The sequence below is a fragment of the Capsicum annuum genome, chromosome 11, assembly GCF_002878395.1.
Source record: "Capsicum annuum cultivar UCD-10X-F1 chromosome 11, UCD10Xv1.1, whole genome shotgun sequence".
In the NCBI taxonomy this organism is placed as follows: Eukaryota; Viridiplantae; Streptophyta; class Magnoliopsida; order Solanales; family Solanaceae; genus Capsicum; species Capsicum annuum.
This window is the reverse complement of record NC_061121.1, coordinates 224,796,419-224,806,514: the sequence shown is the minus strand read 5'-3', so window position 1 is coordinate 224,806,514 and position 10,096 is coordinate 224,796,419. Positions and strand designations below refer to the sequence as shown.

The following is a 10,096-nucleotide window of genomic DNA, read 5'->3' as shown; positions in this document are numbered from 1 at the left end:
GAGGGTAACTTTTTGAACATATCATCTGACATCATTTCTCAGGCAGTGTTGGATGGTGCCGGCAGCGATGACTTCGCGCATGCTTCTTCCATCCACCAATATACTCCGTGCTTCTATGTAATGCTTTCTTGGCCTTCCAAGCTTCTTTTCATCGATCTGGTGAAGTAACTCTTTCTACTGGATGAATCTTTGCATTCTTGAGGCTGATCTATCATTCGTATACTTGTGGCTTCAACATTTTTTAATTCATATGGTGGATGATATTCTGTTGGTGTTCATTAAAATCCTTCATTGGAGTTGTCCCTTTTATTTGGAATGCATTTGCTTTGCTGAATGAAGCATTATTCTTTACAACATTCATCTTCAAGAGAGAGTGATATCAAGAAATTTCTAGAGTAGTGAATTTTCTGACTTAGCTTGGACTACATGGCGTACGATTCCTACTAGATGATATAACATAAAGACCATTGCATCGCAGGAATCTGTGAAACATCTAATCCAGTATGGCATAAATATTTTTGAAGCTGGTTGGATTCGATCAAAATGTTGAATGACATAACACTTAAAATCTATGACTATGTAATGGTGATGGCAAATGTAGTAGAATAGCCATAGGAGTTCTTGCTGGAAGTCATCGGCTAGTACAATGAACACATAGTAGAAGAGATATCGTGGATGTTTCCCAAACAACTTTAGGATGGATTTGTTGCGCCCTTCAAATGCCTAAAGTTGGTTGAAAGTCTATATTTTTTGGAGGATGGATGGATATGAAGGATCCACATATCTGATGAACAGATCTAGAAAGCAATCAGCTATTCCAGAAGATAATATTCCTGATATATTGAGCATGTAAAACTGATTGGTTGATTTCTGGTCATTTTCTCCGGTGATGGATATTAGGTAGATATCAACAACATAGATATCTCCTGATTCTTCATAGGACTTTACTGAGAAGAGGGTGTCCTTCATTGGCTCTTCTTCCAGTGATAATACTGATTCAAGGTTGTCATCTTCGGTGAAATAGATTCCAGCATAATCAACTATTTTATCAAAGAGGTGGACAACATCTTTCAACCTCTTGAGTTGAGGACAGTTTCTTGCAATGTAACCAGAATTATTGTAGGATAAGCGGCTATCATTCTTCTTCTGGTAATATATTGGGCTTCTTCGTCTGAAATGCCTGGTCTGCCTGACTACCTTAGGCTCATCGTCTGGAGGCCTGGGTAGTTTGAATCTCCTGAACAACAGCTTTTACTGGGATCCCATCTGGCGACTTGAACAGGGGAAATCGAACTTCATAACAAGATTGTTCCTGCCGCAATAAGGATCAAGAACTGGGTATTTCACGATAATCTAATTTATTACAGATCTCTTCTTGCATAGACTATTCAAGGCCTGGAAGATGTCCTTTCTGGTGTAGCACACATCTTTGCATAAGGCTTTTTGCAGGATTCTGGCATTGGCAACAAAGTCTTGGAATGTAAGATAATTATGTTTATCCATAATCCCAAGTGTATTTCACCAACATGTAAGGATTTTGGAGAATCTATATGTCCCTAAAAGTATCACACATCATCCTCTTTCAGCCAAATTCTTTATCGTTATGAAAGTTCTGAAGTCCTGAGTCAGGGATGAAGTTGAAGTAATGGTTTTCTTTGCCTCTGTCATTGATTCTTACCTCTTTTCTGGGACTGTGTCACTAGCCAGCTGGTATTTTTCAGAGACTGGTTGAGAGACCAATGGTTTACCAGAGTGTTTCAATAGCATGGATAGACATTCCTCTTTAGGCAGTTGGATTGATTGCTGCAAAGCATCTTCATCGCTCTTGACACATTTATTAGCATGGAGGTCATCATTGACAGTAGATGACTGTCTACTAATGAAGTGTTGTGGTTGGCCAATGAAGATGTCCCCAGATATCCCCTTCTCTACACTGAAAGCAAATTTAGGAATGTCTTCTACAATATTTTGAGTATCATCAAGATATTCAGGACAAGTCATGGAGGATCGTGCTACCCTCATCGCCTTTGTGGACTTGGGACATCCTTATGCAAATTTATTCTTGCTTGGATCTTTCTTGCTGGAGGATTCGGCATCTCTACTGATGATTAGCTTTATGTTCGGCAGTTTCTTCTTTCTGGACCGTCTGAACAACATGTATCTCTTGTACCTTTCCTGACGTCTCAAAAAATTAGGAGATCCTTCTAGCTTTAGAGCTAGATCTTCATGCATGTCATCAGAGTGGACTACTTTGGAAAATTCATCCGACATGAGGTTGTCAAATAAATTTTCCTTATGCTTCTCTAAAGGATGAAAGCCTATGTGAGATGATTACTCCTTTTTCATAAGCACAACATTCTTTGGAACAACAAGACTCGTGTTGACTTGATTGAGGTGGATCAAGTCAGTAGCCTTGTTATTATTTTTGAGAGACACTTCTTCGGAGAGACTTGTTCGCCGTTATGGGATTCCTCATAGAGGATCATCATGAGATCATCTAAGGTGGTAGAATCTCGTTCATATCTTGTGATCATCATATTTGCTGGATCAACGTTGTTGTCGTTGCTGTCTAGCAATTCCTCATCAGGATAACAGTCTAGTGATGCTCTCTGAATAGAAGGAACCTTTGATGGCTTGTCATGTTGAGTTTCTGTTCTCTGAGTCAAGATCATCATCTGAGATTATAGCATCTGGAGCATAATATACAGGAGCTTGTGTCGATACCATCTTATCAGTATCACATGGAACCCAACTAGAACACCTTATCTTCCCAACAATTTATGTCATGGAATCTCTCCTTATCACCATAGTATCATATTCTTGTTCATATTCTGGAAGTAAAGTGAATTTGATAGATAAACGAGCTGGAGAAGGTTTACCAAACAACTATGGAGGATATCCATGTTGGAATACAACAGATACTTTGGCCTTTCGTCGTACGGTGACATCGTATTGCTTTTGCAGTAAAGCACAATAAGATTTAGGATTCTAGATTCCTTCATCAAGAGAGGTTATCTCCTTATGTTGTTGGAAAAGAAAAGGTAGGTATGGAGTTCCTCATAGGCATTGTTCAAAACGGACTCGCAAAAATTTTTTGGCAAATGCCCTATTAATTATGGCATATCTAGAAGTAGCTGAAGAACTTTGCGATTGGATAACATATGGCAATTTTTGAGTAATATTTTTGTTATCTATCGCTGAGTGTTGTTATAGTTGGTAAGAATTTGAGTGAATGGATTTAGAAAGGGGCGTCAGAAGTATCTGTTGGTTAACATCAGATTGAGTAGCCACTTCTTCCCTTCTTTTGCAGATTCTACAGTCACAGTCAGTCTTTTATGGGTAATGTCCTGAGAAGGAAGATTTACGCCACATCAGAGTGTGACCCTCATGATTGATGTTTTTTATCGAATCATGTTATTTCATAATGCCATTGAGTAACTGGAGGATAGCGCTCGCATCCTTTGCATCCGGAAGATCATCACATTGTTTGCACATAGGGATGTAAAAGGTGATTTTAGGTGGCTTTTGATATAGTGGTGGTCGGAATCCTCTGTAGTCTTGAGAGATTGAGGATAGGCTCTTAACTTATGATAAATAGTGACCCATAACGATGGAATAATGCTGACTAGTTCATCTGTAGATATATTTCTCTAGATTTTGGTACACTGTGGTTTTATCAGTTGTATCTATGGTCAAGAACAGAGAGTTCTTGATTCTCGGAGGAAATAGGTTCATATAATGGTTTTGAACACACCAGGCTATCTGATAGTGGAAAGTTGTCTGCCTGGCACCTCTGTCATGTGGAGCATCGAGAGTCTAGACCTGGATTTTCAGCGCCTTCATCAGATGTAGATTATCTAATCATATGTTGAAGTCAGGAAATATGGTGACAAAGACTATACCATCATCATTCAGAATCATCTCCGATGTACCCAAATTCACATGTTGGTAGTCATTAAATCTAGTATCAAGAAGTGAAAGATGTACCACAACTGGTTGGCCTTTTCTCCCTTGATATGTCAATGCAATACATACAACACCAATATGGAGATGGGTAATCCAAGACTATTCCATTGCTGTGGAAAGTTCTCTGGCATCCGTAGTGATATGAACTGTACCTCTGGAGTCACCAGAATTGGGTGCTGAACAAGAGGTGTAGCAGCAACATATTCCTTAACTTCTTTTGCTATTTCTTGAACCATAGAGTGGATCTTCATCCAGGGATTGCATAACTTTTTAGCAATAGCTGAATAGGGGTTTTGTAAAGGTGTGGTACACATCCGTTGTTGTGATGGTAACATCTCACTTCGTATGTATAGTCAAGTTTGCATGACAACGTATCACTAGTAGTGGTTGACATGTTTATCGTGATAAGAGGATGGTTTGGACTGGAAGGGGACTTTGTAGTAGACATATTTTGGTTTTGTCTGGACTATAAGGATTTGACATATTTGTTCTAATGTTCTAAGAAAAAGATTCCGTTGGATAAAAATCTTTTTGTGATTTTGTGGATAATAAGACTCAATTATTTGTGCTAAATATCTAAGGACAAGACACGAATAATATTTGTTCAAAAAATCTAAGAAATTAACTACGACTATATTATGTACAAGATGTAGAACACGATGACCAATAAACAGTGACCCTATTAATGGAAATGAAACTATGACTCAAAATATGTATAGGACATAGATAGTGACAAACTTAAGGATGACTACTACAGACTCGATCTAAGGTTAACAACTAAATCAAAGAAAATAAAAATGAAACGCTGGCTCACGTGTTTGCAATCAACAGAGGTGGATGCACACTTTGGCTTCCTCCCAACCTCTGGGAGTGGGGATGGCTTTGATACTAAATAGAGGGGTGGTAGAGGGGCACAAAACACTGCCGGTGAGAGCAGCGAGGCGACTAGGCAACAGACCCCAAACTTTCCAACATGAAAGGCTATTTCACGACCATCTAGGCGGCATGCCATATGAAATAAAAACTTTCGTCAAACACCATAGACACAGAGACTGACTTTCCAACATGACAGGAGGTTTCAACACCATAAAGGTGGTACAGAATAAAAAGTCAAAGCATTCGTTGAAACCTTATACAAGAGACTAACCTTTCAAATATGACAAGCAATTCATGAACATATAGGTGGCATACCATATGAAATCAAAGATTTTAATCGACACACCACAACTTTTCAATGAATGAGCTATGCATCTGTATAGACGATTTTATTTTTAGCTACAAAGACTTCTCAACCCAAACAAGGGATGGCATGACTTTGGAACCGCAAGCTACACATCAAGGATGGTTTGCCTTGGCAACAAAGCCTTCGCAACCCAAAAGAGGGATGGCTTGACTTTGCCAGCCTTAGAACAGATGAAATACCTTGTATCCTTAGTACAAGATTGTTCTGTATATGCCTAAAAAATGGTGTTACAGTGGCTCTCCCTAGTCTGTTTCCCTCTAGTGTCCACGGAACGAAAGGTGTACTAAGGCGGACCCTAGATCTGCATGTTCTTTCTTAGATATTAAACCAATTCGGAAAGTTATGGCATGGACTAAGCCAATTTCGTTTCATATACATGTAAAGGACTTAGACATCTACTTCATATGGACAAAGACAACTTTGTTTCATATACATGGAAATTACTTAGACATCTACGTCGTGTGGACAAATCCAACTTTTTTTCATAAACATGGAAAGTAACTTCGGGGTGCCATTGTTGCCTTCGCAACAAGAACTTTGCTGTAGTTTTTCCTTACCCCTTGATCCGACCTGAATGATTGAAGTACCCATCTATTTGGAAGAGAGAAACCAAGAGCAAGAGAGTTTTGCCAACAAATATCTTTATTGATAACTGAGAGAAACTATACAAAGGGTTTTTAGGTAGAGCATATAATACCTCTAACCTAAAGGCATAGGCTTCCTTTAATTGCTTAAGGAAGCTTACTAAATAAGCCAAGCTATGGACAAACATCAAATAAAATATTAAAATCCTATCCTATAAGCTAAGGGATAGGCAATATCCGTTAGTTAGGATAAGTTTTATCCTTTTGGAAGGTATAAGAATTATCTGTTGTGACTGGATAAGACTTATATTTATTCACACCAGGAACTACTAATACGTGGGGGGCAAATAAAAACAAAACAAACTATTTTGCTGGCATGTGACAGCATATGCAAGTAGGTGAGTCTGTAGCTTGCAAGCAGATGCATTCAGTAGCTTCACAGGCATCTTGCAAGCAGGTGGATAAGCTCCTTGTCTTCGAAGTAGCTGAGCCAATAGCTTCAAAAACTCATCTAAAAGGGTAACCAACTGAAGAGGGTTTCCTTAGAGAGAAGGGTAACCAAATAGGAAGGGTAACCCACTGGAGAGGATAACCCACTGGAAAGGGTATCCCGCTAGAGAGGGTAACTTTCTTGCACATGTTATCTAACATTATTTTTCATGGGTAATGTCTTGAGAAGGGACATTTATGCCGCATCAGAGTATGACACTCATGATTGATGTTTTTTTTATCCAATTAGGTTGTTACATAAAGCCATTGAGGAACTTTAGGATAGTCCTCAGGTCTTTCACATCCGGAAGATCATCACTTGGTTTGCACATAGGGATGTAGAAGGTGATTTTAGGTGGCTTTTATATATAATGGTGGTCGAAATGATCAGTGGGATTGAGATATTGAGTAGAGGCTCTCAACTTCTCATACTTTGTGACCCATGAAGCTGGTATGATGCTGACCAGTTCATCTATTGATATATTTCTGGGGATTTTAGTGCACTCTGGGGTTTTATCAGTTGTATCAATGGTCAAGAAGATAGATTTGTTGGTTCTTGGAGAAAATAGGTTCATATTATAGTTTCTAACCCGCCAGGCTATCTGATAGTGGAGATTTACCTGCCTAGTACCTCTATCATATAGAGCATCGAGAGTCTGGACCAGGATCTTCAATGCCTTCATCAGATCTGGATCAGCTAATGGTATGTTAAAATCAGGAAATATGGTGACAAGGACTATAACATCATCATCCTGAATTATCTTTGATGTACCCAAATTTGCATGTTGTTAGTCATTGAATCTAGTATCGAGAAGAGAAAGATACGCCACAACTAGCCGGCCTTATCTCCCTTGATATGTCAATGCAATACGTAAATCACTAATATGGAGATGGGTAAATCCAAGACTATTCTATTGCTGTGGAAAGTCCTCGGGCATCCATAGTGATATGCATGTACCTTTGGAGTCTCCAGAATAGGGTGCTGAACAAGTGGTGTAGCAGCAACACATTTCTTAACTCCTTTTGCCTTTTCTTGAACCATAGAGTGGATCTTCATCCAGGGATTGCATACCTTTTTAGCAATAGCTAAATAGAGGTTTTGTAAAGGTTTGGTACACATCCGTTGTAGTGATGGTAACACCTTTAATTCGTATGTATAGTCAAGTTTGCATGACAACGTATCACTAGGAACAGTTGTCATGTTTCTCTTGAAAAAAGGATTGTTTGGACTGGATGTGGACTTTTTAGTAGACATATTTTTGGTTTTTTTGGACTATAAGGACTCGGTATATTTGTTCTAATGTTCTAAGAAAAAGTCTCAGTAGAATAAAAATCTTTTTGTAATTTTGTGGATAATAAGACTCAATTATTTGTGCCAAAGAACTAAGGACAAGACACGAGTAATATTTGTTCTAAAAATCTAAAAAAGTAACTACGACTCGATTATGTACAAGGCGTAGAACATGATGATGGAAAACACAAACCCTGATAATGGAAATGAAACTATGACCCAAAATATGTACATGAATTGGAAAGTGACAGACTTAAGGGTGACTACTATAGACTTGATCTAAGGTTAACAACTAAAACAAAGATAATTAAAATGAAAATAAAAATGTAACGCTGGCTCACGTGTTTGCAATCAGTAGATGTGGATGCAAACTCATGCTTCCTCCCGACCTTCGGGAGTGGGGATGGCTCTGATACTAAATAGATGGGGAGGCAAAAGGTCATAGAAGATTGCCGTCGAGAGCAGCCAGGAGGCTAGGAAACAGACCCTGAACATTCCAACAAGAAAGGCGGTTTCACGACCATGTAGGCGACATGCCATACAAAATTAATGCTTTCGTCAAACACCACAGACATAGAGATTAACTTTCCAACATGACAGGCTGTTTAAACACCGTGAAGGTGGTACTCCATAATAATTCAGAGCTTTCATCAACACCACAAACACAAAGACTAACCTTTCAAACATGACAGGCAATTCACGACCATATAGGTGGTATGCCATAATAAATAAAAGATTTTAATCTACATGCGACAGTTTTTCTACGACTGAGCTACGCATCTGTATGTATGGTTTAGTTTTTAGCTACAACGACTTCTCGACCCAAACATGGGATGGCATGACTTTGGAACTACATGATACACATCAAGGATGGTTTGCCTTGGCAAAAAAGCCTTCACAACCCAAAAGAGGGATGACTTAACTTTTCCAGTCTTAGAACACATGAAATCCCTTATATCCTTAGCACAAGGTTGTTCTGTATATGCTTAAAAATGGGTCTTACGGCGGCTCGCCCTGGCATGTTGCCCTCTAGTGGCTGCGGAACAAAAGATGTACTAAGGCTGACCTCAGATCTAAAAGCTATGGCATGGACTAAGCCAATTTCGTTTCATATACATGAAAAGGACTTAGACATCAAATCTTGTGGACAAAGACAACTTTGTTTCATAAACATAGAAAGTACTTCTACATCTACGTCGTGTGGACAAAGCCAACTTCATTTCATAAATATGGAAAGTAACTTTTGGGTTCCATTGTTTCCATCGCAACAAGTACTTCGCCGTAGTATTTCTTTACCCACCTACTCCGACCTAAAGGATCGAAGTACTTATCTCTTTAGAAGAGCTAAAGCAAGAGCAAGAGAGTTTAGCCAACAAACATCTTTATTGATAACAGAGAGAAACTATACAACGGGGTTTTAAGTAGAGCAATTGATGCCGATAACCTAATGGCCTAGCCTAAATTTTATAGCTGAAGGAAACTTACTAACTAAGATAAGCTACGAATAAACATCAAATAAAATATTACAATCCTATCCTATAAGCTAATGGATAGGCATTATCTGTTAGTAATGATAAGTCTTATCCTTTTGGAAGGGATAAGAATTATCTGTAATGACTGGATAAGCCTTATCTTTATTCACATCAGGCCCTACTAAAATGTGAGGGCAAAATAAAAACAAACCAAAGTATGTTGTTGCAATGTGACAGCATGTGTAAGCAGGTGAGTCAACAGCTTGTAAGCAGGCGCATCAGCATCTTCACAGGCATCTTGTAAGCAGGTAGATAAGCTCCTTGTCTTCAAAGTAGCTGAGTCAGAAGCATCAAAAACTCATCTGAAAGGGTAAGCCATTGAATAGGGTTTCCTTGGAGAGGAGGCTAACCCACTAAGAAGTGTAACCAACTGAAGAGGGTAACCCACTAGAAAGGGTAACCCGCTAGAGAGGGTAACTTTCATTCACATGTCATCTGATATTATTTTTCAGTCAGTGTTGGATGGTACTGGAGGTGGTGAGTGATAACACTCAAACTACACCTTGAGAATATAAGCAATTGTTGTCAATATATAACCCAACTAGGTTGGGGTCGAATCAACAGCCAACAATATGAGTGGCGATTAAACTAATTTGAAACTATAGCTACAAGTTTAATTCAAATATATGATACAAAAAGATAAAATGGGGGTTTTGGAGATTAGCAAATAATTGTTGGTCACTTTAGTTTCAGTGTTTGTAATAAAGAGTTTAAGGAAAACCAGAGTTATGTTCACTATGGGTTTTGGTACTTGACAGATGCTAATAGTGATTCAAGATTCTCATGATAGGTAGGAAAAATAGATTATCTTTATCGAAGTTATGCCTAAATGTCTCTCGACCTACTTAAGCATTTAATTACCTAATCATCTCGGACTTGGGGAGTTTGTATTCACTGACCAGACTTTACCTCAGGTTAATTAACCTTGTTACAACATCAATTATTAAACGGAAGGCTGGTAGCTTCCACGTCCCTGTCAATAATTCACTTC

General features: G+C 38.6%; 1 long non-coding RNA gene across 1 annotated transcript; it reads left to right on the top strand.

Moving 5' to 3' along the window:
• The first annotated feature begins 5,829 nt into the window (after positions 1-5,829).
• LOC124888570 lies at positions 5,830-7,555 on the top strand. Its single transcript, XR_007047038.1, has 2 exons — positions 5,830-6,415; positions 6,533-7,555. It is a non-coding gene; the product is annotated as an uncharacterized LOC124888570 (long non-coding RNA).
• The last annotated feature ends 2,541 nt before the right edge of the window (positions 7,556-10,096 follow it).